Here is a 19,570-nt window from a genome sequence, read left to right on the forward strand (position 1 = left end):
TAACAAAAAAAGGCAAAAATGATTTGGAGATTTCAAATGGTACATACCTTCATCCTCTTAAAATAATGCCCTCAGTCATTTTTTTTCTGGGTTTTTCAGAAAAGACAAAAAAAAAAAAAAACTGTACCAAACATTGAGAATATGATGATTTAGGCAAAAATAAAACTTTTGTTGAAAAGTTTCTTAAGGCCATTATTTTAAGAGGGCAATGATATTCAAACACAGTGACTGACATAATATTTATTGTAGTCTAATGCTTTTTAGTACAACTCATCATCCTGATCATATTGTGCATGCAAGGATCTCGTGTGCAATCCCTGTACACAAAGTGTTAAAAGTAGACACATGCTGTCTGTAATATGAGTTATATGGGCCCTTTATAACATGTTGTAGCCCTTGTTGATTCTGACCCTGGGTGTAGCAGTAAGTCCATATTCAGTTGAGTGTGTCAACTACACACAGGCATGCCATATCGTTTCAAAGCCCAACCAAAAGACATTTTAAGGTGCTCACATAATTCATTCAACACTCATATAAATCACTTAGGTGGTGTGCTTTATTGCAGGCATTGGACAGGGCCTCTTTTGTCAGCTAATGTTCTTTTGATAGTTTTGCCAATCGCAGCTAATAATGCATCTGATAAGATAAGCTCTAGTGGGCCTCTCTCTCTTAGTGCAACAGATTTTGCGGGAACCCTCCTAGTCATGTCAATACTTCTTTGTAAGGAGTGTGTTCAAGTCAACACACCTGAGCACTTCAGAGACCAACAAACTCATCTGTGGGTCAAAATGTTCACCTCACTCAGTGTGTATATTTGCGTGAGGGTGGGAGCAACACAGAACAACAGACCAGGCTTTGTGCCTGCTATACTAGCTGCACTAATAACAGCCTTCTCAACAAGCTTGCTTGACAGCTGGGTGGGACTTTGAAGAATTCATAATGAAGCGATGCCTCAGATTAGCACAGAAGCGGCTGCCTTTGAAGAAACAGCTCAGGTTATGAGGTCCTAATTAGGAGTGGCCTATTTTAGTTTGAACACATGCTAAGGAAAGAGTGTTTTGTGTGTAGGCCTGTGTGCGTGCTTATCATTTGTGTAGACAAGGATGCTGTTTGAATTAATGTCTGTGTGATAGCGTGAGTATGTGCAATTCAGTATGCATGAGAGTATGTCCATGTGTGACGCCTGTTATAGTTTTCTTTGTACATGTGTATATGTGTGAATGGAGAAAGTTGTTAATTTGATTTTTTTATTGAGCTGTGGGCTTAGACTGCTTAGCAACCTCTTGTACAACTATAGTCAACTCAGCGTTATGGTGTGTGTGTGTGTGTGTGTGTGTGTGTGTGTGTGTGTGTGTGTGTGTGTGTGTGTGTGTGTGTGTGTGTGTGTGTGTGTGTGTGTGTGTGTACATATACATGCTCAAACACGCACATATTTCTCTACTATGTGCCTCCTCTTAGCACTTCTTCAGTCAGCAGTGCTGCAAAACAATTACAAAATGTTCCGGCCTGTTACCATTCCTCAGTGGCTATCTGATGAAGGATAGCTAGGGATAATCTACACTGTCCTTATCAGTGGCAGGGATCCCATTTCCATATTCAGTCCCTGCTGGCTGATAAGAGCAGCCCCTGATAAATGTGTAGTGATGGAGTGATACCTGTGGTCTGAGGTTGATGAGATCCTTATGAATGGCTGAAGGAGAGAGGTGATGAAGAGGGACCAGGGGTGGAAGCTGGACAGTAGCTTTCAGCAGAGCTGATAAAGGAAAGAGGGAGAGGCCTGTGATTAATGTGCCTAAGTGTCCAAGGGTCACAGGCAGGCCCTCACCAGTGACTGCTCTTAAGAGAGGTCACCTCCACAACCATCCGTCACATACGCACACACAGACACACAATTACACACTTCCTATCACTGTTTGCCTTTGTATGCTCACATGTTTGTGAAAAAAAACTTGAAGAATATATAGTTATTTACTATACAGATACAGATGCATAAATACATATCTACATGTGTGCTTAAGCATCTCCTCATATAAAATGCATGGCATAATTCCCAGCGGTTTTTTGTTACAGTTAATAGTTGCACTTGAATGCAGTGCACAAGTGTGCCTTTTCAGAATTTGTGCTGCTGAACACTGAACACTGGGTAGGTGGTACATGGGATCACTGACCATTTGAAAACACATGACCTCCATTTATCAGCACCGCAGTCCTTAGGCCAGACAGTCAGACATAAATGCATTATTTGTTGGGCTGTTTCACTGTATCCAGTAGTAACTTTATCAATGTGCTGGGATACTGCAAATTATCATTGTAAGCAATGTAACACAAAACACACAAAAATCATAGGATATCTTTATTTATGTGTTTCAAGTGCACTCATGTCAACATATGCTTTGCTTAGAATTAGCTGGTTTTTCAGGTTAGGGAAGGAGATTCTTTATTTTGCACTGCACACATTAATAAGCATAAACAGGTGTTAATCACTTAGTGGGGTTAGGTTAATTGGTGGTTCTAAATTGCCCATAGATGTGAATGTGAGTGTGAATGCTTGTCTCTCTCTCTCTGCGTTAGCCCTGTGACAGGCTGCTGACCTGTCCAGGGTGTACCCTGTCTCTCGCCCTATGACAGCTGGGATAGACTCCAGCCCCACCACCGCCACCCACCTCCTCGACCCTGAAAAGGATAAGCGGAAGAAGATGGATGGATGGATGGAATAGTTCATCCTTTTAATAATAAAAAATATTACTTTTTTAACATGAGCATTAGTTTGCAAAAGATTTTTGTAGGTTAAGTGTGTATAAATACTTTTAAATATTATAAATACCTTGTCAACACTGAACCCACATGGCATCTTCCAAGGGGACTAAGTACTTCATAAAAATAGCTTTAGGAAACAGAAATGATGTTTTTTTACAGTAACTTTTTAGCATTTGCGGATGCTGTTTGTTGTGTCCACGGGGACTGTTACAGAGGAGCCCCTGTCCCTGGAGAAGACCTTCACCACGGGAACCCCTTAAAAGCACATATTAAAAATACACTGCCTGTCTCCCTCCCATCTCCACACATCCCCAGGCCCCAACACACACTGTAAACAGCTGGCTTCACTGATATTTTATTAATGATGTTCTTTAATTAGTTTAATTACATAGGATCACGTCTTTGTGCATAATTCCACCCCATTTAATTAAAAAAAAAAAAAATTTTTTTAATCCCAAATGCCATTTATGTATACATAGAAATCTCTGCCCTCTGGCTGAGAGGAGTATAATTGTGTGGGTTTCTTTTGAGAAGTCCGTATGTTATGAGGTGCTGTAAGTGTGAGTCAGAATCACCGGGCAGGTTTCCTTCACATGCTTTTTGTTGTCATTCAGGCTTTGTTTGCTGATGAAAGCAGGGTGGTGCTGTGAGCCAAGCAAGAGCTTACTCGCACAGTGTATCATGTTTGACTTGATTATCCCATTCTTGCTAAGACTAAAAAAAAATGTATCCTTTCTTAAGCTTGATGGCTTGTCCATTCTTGAGTTGTGCATGCCCCTGAGAAAATTAAATTTAATTGATACCTGTTATTTCATGACTCAGTGGTGTATTCAATAATCCATCACTGAAGACTGTGAAGTAAGAGAATTTGGACAGCAGTTTGTTAAATACTCAAAGAGCTCTGGGCATAGGAGTGCCATGTTTCACTGTGACCCACATGCCAAGATGGCAGATCCACCTGGGACATTCCACTGTATTTGCACTGTAACCTAGTAAGAGCAGATCGGTGCTTAAACACAGGGTTTTATTTAGACAGCACAATAGTTAGTCAGCAACAACATTATCTGACCTCATACATCTTATCATGCAAGATTTCTGTCAACAGCGTTACTGGAAGCGGACGGCACTAATGCTCACACACATTAGCATCCCTCAACAGTTTCCAAGATGGCTGTCTGGATAGCTATAGGGGGGAAGTGCAGCATGTCAGACACTGATGTTCCACCATGATGACAACGAGAGTAAATGAGGTTTCAGAGACCTCATCTAAGACAAAATCAATATGCTGCCTCCTCAACTCAGGAGAGAAGCTTTCTGCATTATCTGCTTTAAGTAACACGTGGGGAGAGAGAATGAACGGGTGAAGATGCTCCTATTTGAGGGGGCTGGGAGACGCCTGTCTCCACTTCCCATCAACATTGGGTCTTCATCTCTTGTACCATCCCATTGACAGGCACAGAGAAATTATAGCTATATTTCTGTCCAGCCCACCTGGTCTGTAGTATCACTCCACAGCCCAGACTGCTTTAGAAGTCAATTACCAGGCTAAATGACTTGAGGAATATCTCTCAAGAATGATGTTTCACACATTTTATCGATGGCAATAGCATTACAGCTGATTAGCAGAACCAAATGTGCTCTTTTTGTAATGCAACACATGGAAGGGTAACTGGATCGCTGCGTTGGCTCCAGGAGTCCCAGGACAAGCCCCACTGGCAGCTAGACTGGAAACATCCCAGAAAGCTTCAGCCCTAAGAGGGGCTAATGTTTCAGCTGGGTTAAAGCAACTTGGAATGACAATGTCAATTCACTAAATAGTTGACTTAGGAGTCAACGGCTTTTCACACACCACAGAGATAAGCTTCTAAATCTAGTATAAGCAAAAGCAATAAATGACTGAAAGTGACATTAATCAGTTAGTGGAAAAATGTAAAACTATGTGCAAAATTACAGCCTCCTTGCTGAAAAACGTGTGACAATGCCATTACCACACTACTCACATCCTATCCCATCCTACTCCTAATGCAGACTTTGTGGGTCTCTATATTGAGGCTATTGTCTCTTGCCAGCCAATAATAGTGCAGCCGCTGCATTAAGTGCAAAAATCCACTTTGTACATAATGGTGAGATGAAGGTGGCATCTGACAAAATGCTATTATGTGATATGGGGTGAGACAGCTCCATATATGTGATATGGGGTGAGACAGCTCCATTTAAAGAAAGAAATACAACTTGTAGTACCTTTAAAGTTGATTGATATTTTACATTTTCATAGCTATTTTTTAAACAGCTTTTGAAGCACATTGGGAAATCAGATTTGTGTGTTGGAGGCTGAGTGAAGCTCACTGCTTCAGTGTGTGTGTGTGTGTGTGGGGGGGGGGGGGGGGGGGGGGGGGGCTGGATTATGTGCACCCATAGTTGTGTATTTCGTTTCCTGTTCAAGCTAACTTTTCAGCCAATCAAATCTGATGTATGCATCACTATCAGGCTACATGCTCTGTGTTTTTTATAGGATTGCAAGCAAGTGTGTCGCCATAGCCTCTGTTTTGGTTAAATTCCCATGATTTTTCTCTCTGCATAGCTAAGCTAATGGACATTATGGTGGTTCATAACTCCAGCTGAATTCTGGAGATGGGAGCACACAGTCACACAGCTTAGTTTACTATTGACAGTTATATGCATCTTCAAACTGTAGGGTGACTGCTTCAAATAATGTCTGTGTTTTGTGTATCATTGTTATATACAGAACACGAGACATATGATTTGGAGATTTCATAAAGTGATGTAATGTTTTATGTAACTTATCTAATTTAGTGCTGAGTATTTAATACAGCAAGATAACACCCACTTTTTTTTTTAATTACTGTATTTTTTGTCATACACATTTCATTAAAGACTTTTTTCAACAACAAATTTCACATGGGTGGCTGTGGCTCCGGAGGTAGCGTGGGTCATCTACTAATTGGAAGGTTAGTGGTTTGATTAGTGGTATCCTTGGGTAAGATACTAGAATAGAATAGAATGCCTTTATTGTCATTATACAGAATGTACAATGAGATTGGAAGGCCACTCCTGTTCAGTGCCATGTAACAGAAAATCAAACTCTCTAAAATAAAAATATTATGAAAATATTATAATCTAGTATGATCAATATAACGGCTAAGTTACCCTAAGTTGCTCTCTGATGTGTTCACTGGAGTAGGAATGTGTATGAATGCTACATAGAAGGCACTTAGATGCAGAAAAAAGTGCTTGTGAATGAGTGAATGAGGCATGTTGTACAAAGTGCTTTGAGTGCTCAAGTACAAAAGTGCTATATAAGAACCACTCCATTTACATCTTATTTTGCAATAAAACTAGGTAACATTGTTGGGGGAAAAAAATATGGCTCCAGTGGCATAGGGACTATAAATAATTAACTGTAATTAAGACTATGTACACATGCAAAATAAATTATTTAGATCAGCACTGATGCATTGACCTACCCTTCCTGTTCTTGGATGTGATCTATCAAAATGATGGTATAGTTTCAGGGCAAAAGGGGGTAGAGGAGGGGTCTGTGTATCTATGCGTAATGAGAGTGAGGGTGAAGGTGAGAAATGGGAAAACATGGGGATCGACAGAAAGAGGCTGCCTTCCTATCAGACACTCTGGCTGGCATCAGAGGTGCTCCGGGGCATACATCAGCCTCTGCCCTGTTAGCATCCTACGCTATAGCTTGGCTCTAAGGAAGTACTCCTACTCAGCTTCTAGCTCTACAGCACTGGGATTGCAATCCCTCAAAACAGTTTTGGAAAACATTCATAATTTCTTTTTTGTGAGTGTGCAAATCTCATTTTCACCCTTCTTCCCTGTTACTACAATGCCTTCCCTTTCAAATCTGACCTTGTCCAAAATCACTCCACTGTTCTATTTTTCCACTTTTAGCTTTGAAATAGAAATAAAACAAAGGCCACTGGGAACATGGAAACTCCTCAAATGGCTTGAAATTAATAATTATATATTTAACACTGAAACATTAGGGGCTGTAACAATTGATGAATGAATAATCACCGATGTGAAGTGTTATCAAAAATTGTGTGAATAATGGACATGCATAATGCATGACACTTGCCCCGAGGCAGAATGTGGCATCTCTGCTCATGTCCAAGATGGTACATTGGCACTGCAAGGAGGTTGAGACAGGGCTGATCAAATGATGGCACACATTACACTGGCCTTATATTTGTTAGCCTTTATTCCTGCAGCAGTGCCAAAGCTGGCCATTTCACTTTTTGATTGCCACCCAGCAATGTGCCCTGGCCTTGTGTACAATGGTTTGCTTACAGCAAAAATAGGACTCGTCTGTCTTTGAAACCAGTCTGGATGTGGAGAGTGGAATCTGGGTATTAGCATTCTACCCCTACCCTGCCTTCATCAGAGCTAATAAGGGAAGCTTGCACTGGGGTCTTTCATCTAGATTAGGGCTCTTATCTCATGCCACCTGCATGGAGCAGCCTGCCATTCATATGCAGATCTGACCAAACCAGGGTCTTTCCTAACTCTGTCACTTCTCATGACATAGTAGACATTTCCACTAGGATAAATAACCTTGTTGTTGGCATTTGTTGGGATGTTTACCATCCCATCTAATTTCTTAAAATCCCAAAACATAGCATTGTAAGAGGCGAGCATGAATGCACTTTTAACATATCGCCCACGTCTTTTAACACAGGCAAAATCTAGACATTAGAATTTAGGGCTAACATCTGGGTCTTTAAAAGACTAAAGCCTTTTATTGCCTTTGTCAGTTGACAAAGACAATAATAATTGGCTGATATAATAATAATTGGCTGCTAGAGATGCTAAGTATACCAAAGTGTTACAATAAATACCCTCTATATTAAAAAAAAAATGTGGCACATAGCTGAGGATGCTGATCTCCGTTTTGAGTAAGCATTCAGTACTATCTACAAACATCCTTATATAATAATAGAATAGAATAGAATAGAATAGAATAGAATAGAATAGAATAGAATAGAATAGAATAGAATAGAATAGAATAGAATAGAATAATGTACTCAAAAAGATAAACATATGACTGACTGGTATCCAGCTGTTTAGATGTGCAGTTAAATGAACACTGTGCAAATCACAATATCAACATTTCTGTTGCAGTCTGCAGGGTAGAAGGTGACTCTCAGTGGTTATATGCTGGGGTGCAAAGAAAGACACAATGGAGAACATCATGATGGATGGGTCCCATGAGAATGACTCAGCCAATCAATGCTTCTTATAGAACAAACATGCCATTAATCCCAAGTCACAGACTTGACTCTTGTTTCTAAAACTACCATTGGTTAATTAATATTTTCCTAGTTACAGTCCAAAAAATGAGGCGAGCATTAAGAGGCTGGAATGACAGTAAAGTTGCTTTAAGTGTGTCCACCTAGACACAGCCATGTGGAGGTGCCTTGTCTAGTTGTATTAGGTGAACATAGTTGAAAAAATTGTCCTCCTCAGTGGACCACAGTGAGTGATCAAATTGGCTGTTGGGGGTGGGGTGTTAAGGATTATCTCCCTGAGACAGTGAGAAATTGGGAAGTGGGACACTGGGGGACACATTAATGAATAGATGGGGTTTCTTTTTTTTTCATTTTTTTCCCAGTACTTCTACTGGTCTGCCAAGGCCTCCCAGGTTTGTGCAATCTCTCAGTGTCAACGTCTTTCTGTAAGGCTGATTCAATTAAGATTACGCCAGTTGCAGAGAGCGAGAGTGACAGGGGTCAGTTTGATTTTTCCGATTGGCTTTGTGCCTTTTGTTTTTTCAGCTCGGGTTTCTTCTTTGCCTGCCGTTTGCTCTCGAAAGACTATAAACTGGGAAAAGGCCACTGTGGTGCACCTATTTGAAGTCATGAGTAAATATGTTACTCACTTTGGTATGACAAATTATCCTCCGTCCTGTGTGTGTGTGTGTGTGTGTGTGTGTGTGTGTGTGTGTGTGTGTGTGTGTGTGTGTGTGTGTGTGTGTGTGTGTGTGTGTGTGTGTGTGCGTGTGTGTAGGGGCATGTGCATTTGTATGTTCATGTACATGTCTGCGTGTATGTTTGCATTCAGGAACTTGTGTGTGTTCCTGAGCCTGTTTTAGAAAGGTATCAGCTGAGTCAAGAAGGAATAATTCAGAAATAAAATTTATTAGCATTCCATTTCAGGAAACAAATATGGGCTTTCCTGCCACTAACCCAAAACAGTTCTGAACTAAATAAAGAAACTACACCTAAAGGCCTGTGGCATGACACCAGTAGCAGGAATGTTCAATGGCCTTACTTTACATGGAAAGTCATGGCTGTATTCTAGTGGCTCAGCGGATGAGGTCCCCCTTAAACACCCTCTAAATATGGCTGATTGATATTTTTTATGAATAAAGAGCTCTTCAGCTGTTCCTTCTCCAGGTTTACTTACTGGTAAACGGTAAATGGACTGGTTCTTAGATAGTGTTTTTCTACTTTACATGAGCACTCAATGCACTTTATACAGCATGGCCCATTCGCCCATTCACACATACATATTCCTTCAAGCACTTTCTACATCTAAGTGCTTTCTATCTAGTATTCACACACACACACAATCACACTCCGATGCATCGGGAGCAACTCGGGGTTGAGTATCTTGCCCAAGGATACTTTGGGCTTATATGTTATATCAGAACATTAGTCTGAAGTTACAAGAACAGGTGCTTCTCCAGCTACAACTAAAGCAAAGGTTATGCTTGCTGTTAGTGCCCTTGCGCATGCTGGGGTGCACCAAATTATTGCTGTCATTTGGTGCACTCTGGTGTCATTTTGGCTGCACGTGCACCTCCCAATTTTGGTAACCTTGCATGTGAAACACAGTTCACACACTGAAAATGTGCACACTGGGGACACAACATTGTGATCAGGTCTGTATTTACAAGCATCTTTACAATCCATCAGTATGGGACAATAGATTACTCCGAGGACACAGAACTCAAGGAGGGAGGTTGCTGCAACAATTGGAAAAGATGAGATTCACACCATTGTGTTTATGTTTGGATTACATATTTCTCTTCTTTTCTTCTCTCGATATCCCACTTTATTGCCCTATTTTTCTCAGTAGGTACACCTATCATTTAGGAGAAGACTGCAGTGACTCAAGCCATCCTCAAGCCCAAGTATGAAAGCTTTATGGAGTGTTATACAGGTCACAGTTCATATGTGCAATGACCAATTCTGCTGGAATAACTACAGCTTAAACCCTCACCCACTCCACAGCAGCCCTCATACATATACCAATTATTTATTTTAACCAATTAAGTAGTACTTTTTTGTCAAACTGAAGATGTGCCCATAGAAAAAGCTCACCAGGAGTATGTGATAATGATTTACAGTCAGGTTTGACTGTGTGAATGAAGCAGTCAGAAGGTCTTGCTGCAGCATCCTATAGCTTCAGAAAAATAACCTTTATAGCCTCTAATAGAGCCTCGGCCTGGCACTGACACAATGTGTTGACCTCTGCTCCACTGGGTCACCGTCCTATGCCTGGGTTAACATTACACCTAGATTTTACTCCACAGCTGCACCTCATTACAATGCCCCATAAAAAAAAAAAAAAAAATGTGGGCAGCCGAACGAGGGGTGCAGGCCACCATTAAAGAGGTGAAGGGGATGATTGTGGAGGTGAATGGAGAAGTGGGCAGAAAGGGTGTAGGTGGGGTGAGTGAGAGGTGGAGAATGAAAACAGAAGCGTTAAGTCATTAGGGTCCATTGTTGTTCTCAAACAGCCGCCACACAAGCTCCCTTTGAATGGGAAATGGAGCTTAATGACCTGAAAAGGAACTTCAAAAGCTGCAACAATAGATGAGAAGGGGTGGCCCCACTCGAATGTCACTCTGCCACTTATTGCTTAGTTGGAGAATGCCCTGGCTGTTTAGATTGGTAATGTGATGAAAGTAAAACTAGCTTGGTGCTTTCTATGGAAATGCTCCTTTCCCGCCTTTTACCAATGGTTTTCTTTGAAATAAATTGTTGTTGGAACAATTTATCCATGAATACTCATCCATCTGTATGCATTGTTATGTTTTCACATTATTATTCCGTGCATTGTATTCAGAGAGGAACAATGAGTTTGCCTCGGTGTTAGTGTGTGTTGGTAGGTACTTAGCTGTGCTTACCTGTGTCTGTACACACATAAAATTTCTTGTGTAGTTTCATTGTAAGATTTAAATGAGCCAAATATAATTGGTTTTTACTGTTTTTTATCCACTGAGTGTATATAAAAGATGAGCAACACTTCCAAATCTGAAAGTTGTAGCAAACACAGAGGTGCCTTAAATCTGCATTGTTTCTAAAGGCCAGCAGAGGCTGAGTCTTCTGGTTGAACGAAAAGCAGTCAGACTGTATAGAGTTCTATGGGAAAATGCCCCTTCAGCTAACTTGATCTGTCAACTCAGTCAACATTTTCCTGATGAGCTGATGATTTTAATCTTTAGTTTCAAGTCTTATTCAATGCAACATGATGTTTATTCTGTAAATGATGTCCCCATTAGAGGATAAAAGAACATTAAAGCAGGTAATGCTTTAGGGTGGCCTTAGCTTGTAATTTACAAGTCGCTGCCGTAGCACGGATGTGCCTCAGTCTCTTAGGCACATCTGCTCTTCGCTTGTTGCATCAAATTTCAAGATCCTGGCACCCAGAATCTGATCATCCATATCCTACATCTATTTTCATTCTATTCCAAAGATTATATTTTCTGCTGTGGTCTGAGTGAAATTTAATCAATAGTGGCTATGGGAGTGAATCTATGTGAATGTCCATATATCAGAAAATTTGTTGTGTTTTTGCACCACTACACTACAAAAGTACCAAGTGCACAAATGCTGGAAAAGCAAAAGAATATAAAAACAACAAAATATGCAATACTCAATGGGGGAAATTGTCTAGACCGTTAGAAAAGAAGAGTAAAGTGATGGTCAAAAGGTGGGTCTGTCTTGAGTGTCTATCGTGCTTTATGAGAACAACTATCCATCCTTGATGTCTATGTCCATGCCTGCAAGGGATTATAATCCCAGCCTTAGAGGCAGCTTGCTTAGTCAGGACTATTTAGGTGGTGTGTGAAATTGGTTGCATTGCCAGGCAGGTGGTGGTAAGAGACAGAATCAGCTGGCATGTAGCTTATGAAACTGTCAGTCACTCACCTGCATGTTCTCTGCCATGCTCGAGCTGTCATTAACTTTAACATCAAACTACAGAGAGTTTTTAGCATCCACATTTACATTAGACTAGAAAGAAAGAAAGAAAGAAATTAAACTTATAATTACAGAAACAACAGCAATTGCAGAAATAGTTTTAAAGCACATTAAGAACAGGCATTATAATACAATTTATGTCATGCAAATATTCAGAGTCTCTTTCATGAGTGAGGGAGGAAGCACTACTCTAGAATCATGCAAATTCATAGCTTTATGCTTAATACACTTCATAGTTCCACTTTGAAATTTTAAGATTAAAACAGAGAACAAGCTTAATAAAAAAACAACTTGATCATTATAACTGCAAAACTATTTGGTGGCTCTGTGTTCAACAAACCCCAAAGTTTGTTTCAGTTCTGTTGCCTTGGGCTGGCTACCGTGTTTTTGACTCTTTCACTTCACTGCCCCAAATACGCTGTCGCCTGCAACCAGCCAACAGGATTACAGCATTTGTTTTATGTGCTTCGCTTGATTTGTTTTCATATAGCTATAATAGTTTTAGGATATCTGTGTTTACTTGTTTTTTTTTTTTTAGGGGAACTTTTGAGTCGCATTTGTTCTTGCCGTGACACACGAGCTCTTTCATCTGACATGGATGCCATTTAATGAAGACAAATGAAGTCGCATTGAGTATACTTGTATTTGCCTGCAGCACCATATTTGACAGCGGTATGAGAACATGCCAAACACAGTTTTGTATACAATTAGCCTAAGTGCTATACTCATGAAAATGTTTTTTTGGGGTTTTTTTGTTTTTTACTTTATCCAAAAAAGGGATTCACACTGCCAAACTAATATTTCTAGCCCTGTTTTTAAAAATTGCAGACTCCTAAAATAAAAGGACAAATAATAAGCATATAGCACATAAGACACTTAAAATTATTTCCTGTAGAGTCATGGTAAAAAACAAAGTACAACCCACTGTCAATTCTAAAGTTTTCAGGACATGATAAAAATGTATCTAGTCCTTACCAGGTCTTAAAATTAGATAAATACAATCTTGGATGAACAGCAAGACATGACATATTACACCATGTCATGATTTATTTAATAAAAACTAAGCCAAAATAGAGAAGCGGTGTGTGAAAAGTTAAGCACATCCCATGATTCAGTAGCATGTAGAACCATTTTTAGCAGCAATGATAACATAATTTGAAGCAATTATTTTCTTTATGACTTTATCAGTTTCTCACATCATGGAGAAATTTTGGCCCCCTCTTCTTTACAACGTAGCTTCAGTTGATTGAGGCTTGCAGATTTTAATTGGGCCATTGTACCACCTTGATTATTTTACATGCTTGGGATTGTTGTCCTGTTGCATGACATAATTTTATGTATTTATGTACTGCTATTGCATCTTATTAAATTTTGTCTTCTCTCTCCCATTGTTTATGTTTTGTCCTTGCCTCACTATGCTCTCTTTTTTATCTTTACCCCAACCTTTTCACCTCCCAACTGGTCACGGCAGATGGCTGCCCCTCACTGATTTTGGTTCTGCTGGAGGTTTCTTCTTGTTAAAAGGGAGCTTTTCCTTCACACTGTCACCTAGTGCTTGCTCATAGGGGAGCATCTAATTGTTGGGGGTTTTCTCATTAATATTATAAAGCCTTAACCTTACAGTTTAAAGCACCAACAACTGTTTTTGAACTGAACTGAAATGAACTGAACTGAACTGAATTGAATTGAATTGAATCGAATAATTTTGGCCAAGATTAAGCTCACATTTGACTCTAGACCACCTTGGTATACAGAGGAGGTCATGTTGGACTCAGTGACTGCAGGGTGCCCAGGTCCCATTGCTGCAAAACAAGCCCAAATCATCATTACCATTACCATGCCAGAGAGTTGGTATGAGGTGTTTGTGCTGATGTGTGCTGTGTTGGGTTTTCATCAAATGTGGTGCTATATGGCCATGCATCTCTAATTTCCACAAGTGGTCTTGTCTTCCCAAAGGACATTGTCCCAGAGGTCTTGCTGTTTGTTTGCAAGGCTAGGCCATGCTGCCTGTAGAGATGTGTTTTTTTTTTTTTTTTTTTTGGAAGACTGAGCATTTTACGGTCTGACCTTGGGATGAATTTCCTAGGACGTCCACTCCTGGGAAGACTGGCAACTGTCTTGAATGTTTTCTCACTGTACTTGTTCTTGATGAACTTTAAATTGTTTGGAAAGTCATTAGAAACCCTTCCCAGACTGATGGGCAGAAACAATTGGTTCTTTCCTCTTTCAGATCCTGTTATGCTCCAGACCAGCAAACTGCCAAAACCTCGGCTTGGAAGTCACAAGTGATCACACTTTCTGAAGATCAATTAATCAACTATATTTGATTATCAACACACGGTTCGCTATGTTCCTTCCTCCTCCTTATGAATGCAGTAAGGGTGCACTTGGTTTTTCACATACTGCTTCTGCCTTTTGCCTTAATTCTTGCTAAATAAATAATGAAAAAAAGTATAATGTGTCATGTTTTGCAGTTCATCTAAGATTGTTTTTACCTCATTTTAAGTCCTACTAAGTATCAGATGATTTTATTATGTCTGATACATAAAACTGTAAATTTATACTGTAAATATTATACTGTACTTTCTTTTATATCATGACTGCAAACACCACTGATTCACTTGAAGAATGCAATTAATTTGCTAAGCACCTAGAGTCTGTAAGGATCAGATGTCCAAAATGTCCATAAGTCTCCCTGTTAACATCCTTGCCACAGGATACTGACTTACTGTCAAGCAGAGCTGCCAATAGGCTGTAGGCTGTCCTGAGGGAAATGGACATGCAGGCACACCCACATATAGTCGAGTGTTCACACACATACATATGCACAAGTAACATGGAGTATGAATATAAGTAGTTTTCACATACAATTAATTTGCCATAGCCACACATAAGCATGTGTCCATTCTTGACTTTTTATTTTGAGGGCATGCTGAGATCCCAGTATTTGTATTTGCGTCTGTATTTATTGTGGCAGCAAAATTATTTATATTTATGCTGTATTCAAATTATACGTAGAATAAATGTAACAATCATTTTTCACTTATTTTTTTAGGATGTTAAAGTGTTTGCACATTTCCTCCATAAACAAATATAATATTTCGTATGCCCACTTGTCCTTTAACCTGTGGGTTTTGAAATCGTGCCACCAAAAAAAGTAGACAAGCAGTAGAAGAAAAACAGCTTGTAGGTCATTTACTTTGTCAAAAGCCTGATGAGAACAGATTGGGGTCCACATTGTGTGCATCTCCCCTCATATGCAGATATTCAAAATGGAGTACAGTTGTTTAAGAAAGCTCCATTTATGAAAGGTGTGACTGTGTTTGTGATTGTTGTTTAGAAGAAGGCAAAACTGAAAGAATGAGCAGAATCAGCTCTTTTTTTTTTTTTTTCTGTTGTGGGCATCATTTTCCTGGCACTGCTGGCTCATCTGCGTAGCTGGCAAGCATAGGGACCACAGCCCACTGTAGGTGTGGGGTGTTTCAAAGAGCTCCTTTGATCTGAACAAAGCAAACCAGTAAAATGGCAACAGGAATAATCAAATATTATGGCGCTTTTATCCATGCCCCATGCAAGTTCATTATGGATACTTGATTGTAGCTTTAGGCTAGCAACTGAGGATGCACAGTAGGACACTGTGGACATTTTTACTGAATGCTAAGGCTCCACCCTGTCAGTGAGATTTCCTATAAATTTCATATCCTTAAACCAAACTACAGCCAATCCTTCCTTGAGATTTGGCATTGATTGGATAGCCTGTACTCCTCCCTTCCCCTAACGGATGCTGCCTGTATTAAGAAAAGGGCTCACCACTAATTACACCCTCCCAGTCTAATGGAGGCAGCCTGTTAAACAAACAATTGATCCCCACTTAACACATGTACCCATGTTAGTAAAACACAATTTGCCAATTTGCCAAAGGCAACACAGACAGGAGAGTGGGAAAGAGAGGGAGAGAAAAGGGAAGTGAAGAAGGGAGCCACTGGGAGCTCCTACTATCAGAGGAGGAGGAGGAATAACAGTAGCGCAGGGGTGGGGGTGGTAGTGAAAGAGACAGAATAGAGAGAGAGAGATGAAGATAGGTTGTCCACAGCTCTGTTCCTGGCTGGATCTCAGTGATGCTCAATATTGACTCTTTCACTGGTGTTAATTTGACAGTTTGAAAACTTCAAAGAAAATTAATGTCAGATGTCAAATTATTACTAAACATTTTTTTAAAAATCAATATATTGCAGTGCATCTGTGGTTCTAGAATATAATCATGTAAAGTAAAGCAGGTGTGAACACACTGGATAGGCTCTGGGACTTACAGCATGTAGGTGTTGCTGTAACCCTGTAAAAAAATGCTAATTTACTCATGGCTAAAAATATGGAAATGTGGATTTGGATTTCATACATTTTGTTTTTAGTTTTACAGCGGCTGAGGGTTTCTCAATAAATTGCTCATTTACAAGGGGGGTAAAAAATGCAGTCACTTCAGATGCATTCAGGAGCCAGCTATTGCTTGCTTTTCATCACAAATACTCTTCAGCTAGATCTGGATGCAAGACTGCAGGTTTGAACAAATCATTTGTATTTATATAGCTGCATGTCTGCTTGTTAGTGTGAATTCACATGCTTGGATCGGGGGAATGAAGGGTCGAAGCGAAGCTAACAGATTGCCTTGTTTGCCTTTTTGAACTGCCCAGCACGTTTGGAGAACAGGATGGGAGCAACAAAAGGTGTTAATGGCTTTATGGAGGCCCCATGCTGACAGACAGGCCATTATCTTCCTGATTCACTGCAGAATGGATAATAGCTTTGATCAGTAGCCCCCTTTATCTCTAGGGCCAAAGACCTAAATGCTGGGTTAACAAACCACTTCGGCCATAAAAAGGCTTACAGTAAATATTGTTAGTATATAAATAACATAATTGCCTGTGTTTTCATAAGATACATTTTGCAAGTGCATATTACCATGCCTGTAGTGCTATTAGCCAATGAGAAGCCCTTCCTAATAAAATACTAGGAAGTCACAATGTTCCTGAATAAAACAAAATGAATATAGGACTTTTTTTTTTCCAATACAGAAATCTTTCACAGCAGTGATAACTTTTATTCGTGGAATGAAATGTAAACGTTATTCATATAGTGCATTTTATTATATGTAAAGCCGATGTGATTTATGTTAGAAAAAAAAATTTGCAATAAAGGGTTAAACATGAAAAGGACTATATGCTTTAATATTGGCATGAGTAAAAATGTGTCAGTCAGTCTCAATAAAGCACACAACCACTTTCTGTAAAGCATACAACATAATATCACACCTCCACCCCCACATTCACACATGCGTTAATTAATAACTTCTCATTTGTCTTTTTAAAAAATGATTTTAATATAGAAGCGTGTTTATTTGTGTGGTGTTTGATTTGCTTTGCACATATGTCTCTCTCTCTTTCTCTCTGTGTGTGCGTGCGCGCGTGCGTGTGTGTGTGTGTGTGCGTGCGTGCGTGTGTGTGTGTGTGTGTGCGCGTGTGCCTATATGTAGGAGGGGTAGAGCACTGTTGTAAACTTATCAGCTGGTGATGACTTTCCACACAGCTCTAAGACAACTTAAGCCCTCTCTAATTACAGCACATCTGTTGCAGCAGAAAGGTATTCTTGTCATGTGGTTTAACAAATACTTTCGCATTCAGAGGAGTACAAACCTAATGAGCCTCACAGCCCAGGGCAACTCACGTCTCCCCACTAAGATCAAAAAAATCTAACCTCCATGCAACAGGCACGCATGCACAGACACACACATCTATGTGTAAAAAAAAAAAAAAAAAGAAAAACAGCCACAGAGGAACAGTGATACACGCGCAGTGTAAAAGACAATACACATTCACAGAAACACCGTCATACAGGCACACAAACACATACAAACAAGAGAACAACCTGTTTTTCAAAAAGCGACAAGAACAAATGATTCAAATAAAAAGAGCCAAACTAAGAGTGGGTATGTGTTTACACTCTGTGACAACATTCTGAAGGAGTTATCAAGGTGGAAATCAAACAGCCCGTCTACTCTAATTATTACCTGCCCTAAATAAAAAGAAGTTGTCTTTGCAACCAGGGGGATGAATTATGTTGAAGAAAATAACATCAAGAAGCAGATGAAGAATACACCCACAAGGATATCTGGCAGTCAGTGTAAATGTGCTAAGGTTGGGCTATAATAACCCAGTAAGCTGGCTGTAATGATTGTTGGGGAGACAGGGGATAAAGTGCTTTCCTCAGACTGTTGGAGTCACTCACAACAGGTGCTATGGCACAAGCTACAGTCCCTTCTGACCAATCACACTGCCACCATTACTGGGGAGTGGAGGTAGTTATGACTCAATCACATCATTGGATGGAATGATACGAGGGATGTAGCAAATTTCAAAATGTCAGTCAGGACCACATCTGCACATAAGCCTAATAAAAGATAATGAGACATCATTGCCACTAAGAAAACATGGCACATATACAAAAAGAAATTGAGATCAGCTCGGCTTGAAACCAGCGCCTTTTATCAAACAAATTGTCTAAAAAAGCCTCTAATTGTTTTCCCTGCAATGTTTATCTTATGGCTTTAGTCAATCGCTGCTGCTGGATCTTCAGAGTTGAGCATGACATGGATTTAGCATGTGGTTCTCTGCAATGCTGAGGCTTAACTCTGGCTTGTGGTTTCTGACTGTCAACCTCCTTGGCTTAGGCTCCATTTTCCAGAGACATTCCAAATTATGAGGTATATTGCAAAGAAAAGAAAAAAAAGAGGCATAGACACCATCTTTATGACACATGTACAATCTCACACACTAACACACAATAATGCACAAGCAAGCACACATCCTTGCCCATAAGCACATACGTTTCCTGTCTGTATCCGCCTTAACACCATGTGTCTTCCGTGCGACTAGTCTTCCTCCTCCTACAGCCAATTGCAGCACTAATATGCTGCACCCCCTAAAGATACAATATACGCTTATTGGCAAGCCACTCTATTAGTGACAAAAGGTCACACTGTGAAAATATTAAACTTATGAAGCACCCGCACTCTCTTCGCACCCAAATATGCGGAGAAAGCACAAAAAAGGTGTTGTGTCCTCTGTGTATGATTATATCTTCTTCCTTCATCCTTCGAGCTGTGACCCAAGGGCCACTATTTTATTGGTCTCAGATGCTGGCTGCCTCACAAAGTACAAAAGAGCCCGTTATTCTAGACCAATATTAAAGCTGGCCTTCGCATGCAGCATTATCCACATGACACGCACATACTTAAGCACACACATATGCATAATGTGTACACAGAAAACTACTGTGTGTGTTGTGCCCTTGTATCCCATCAAAGGTTGTGGACAGGCTGAAAGAAAACTGCTGTGTCCACCTTGCGTGTGTGAAAATCATCATGCATGCCATGAAAGAGTGCTTTCAGTCTAATCAAGTATCTCTTAGAATACAGGGAGGCATGCAAAATAGTGACATGTTGAATTTATTAGCCAAGCATCAATGAGTGGCTGAGGACTTTGGCTAAGAGACAAGAGCACTGATCCTTACAGTGT

This window comes from Archocentrus centrarchus, chromosome 3 (assembly GCF_007364275.1).
Source record: "Archocentrus centrarchus isolate MPI-CPG fArcCen1 chromosome 3, fArcCen1, whole genome shotgun sequence".
In the NCBI taxonomy this organism is placed as follows: Eukaryota; Metazoa; Chordata; class Actinopteri; order Cichliformes; family Cichlidae; genus Archocentrus; species Archocentrus centrarchus.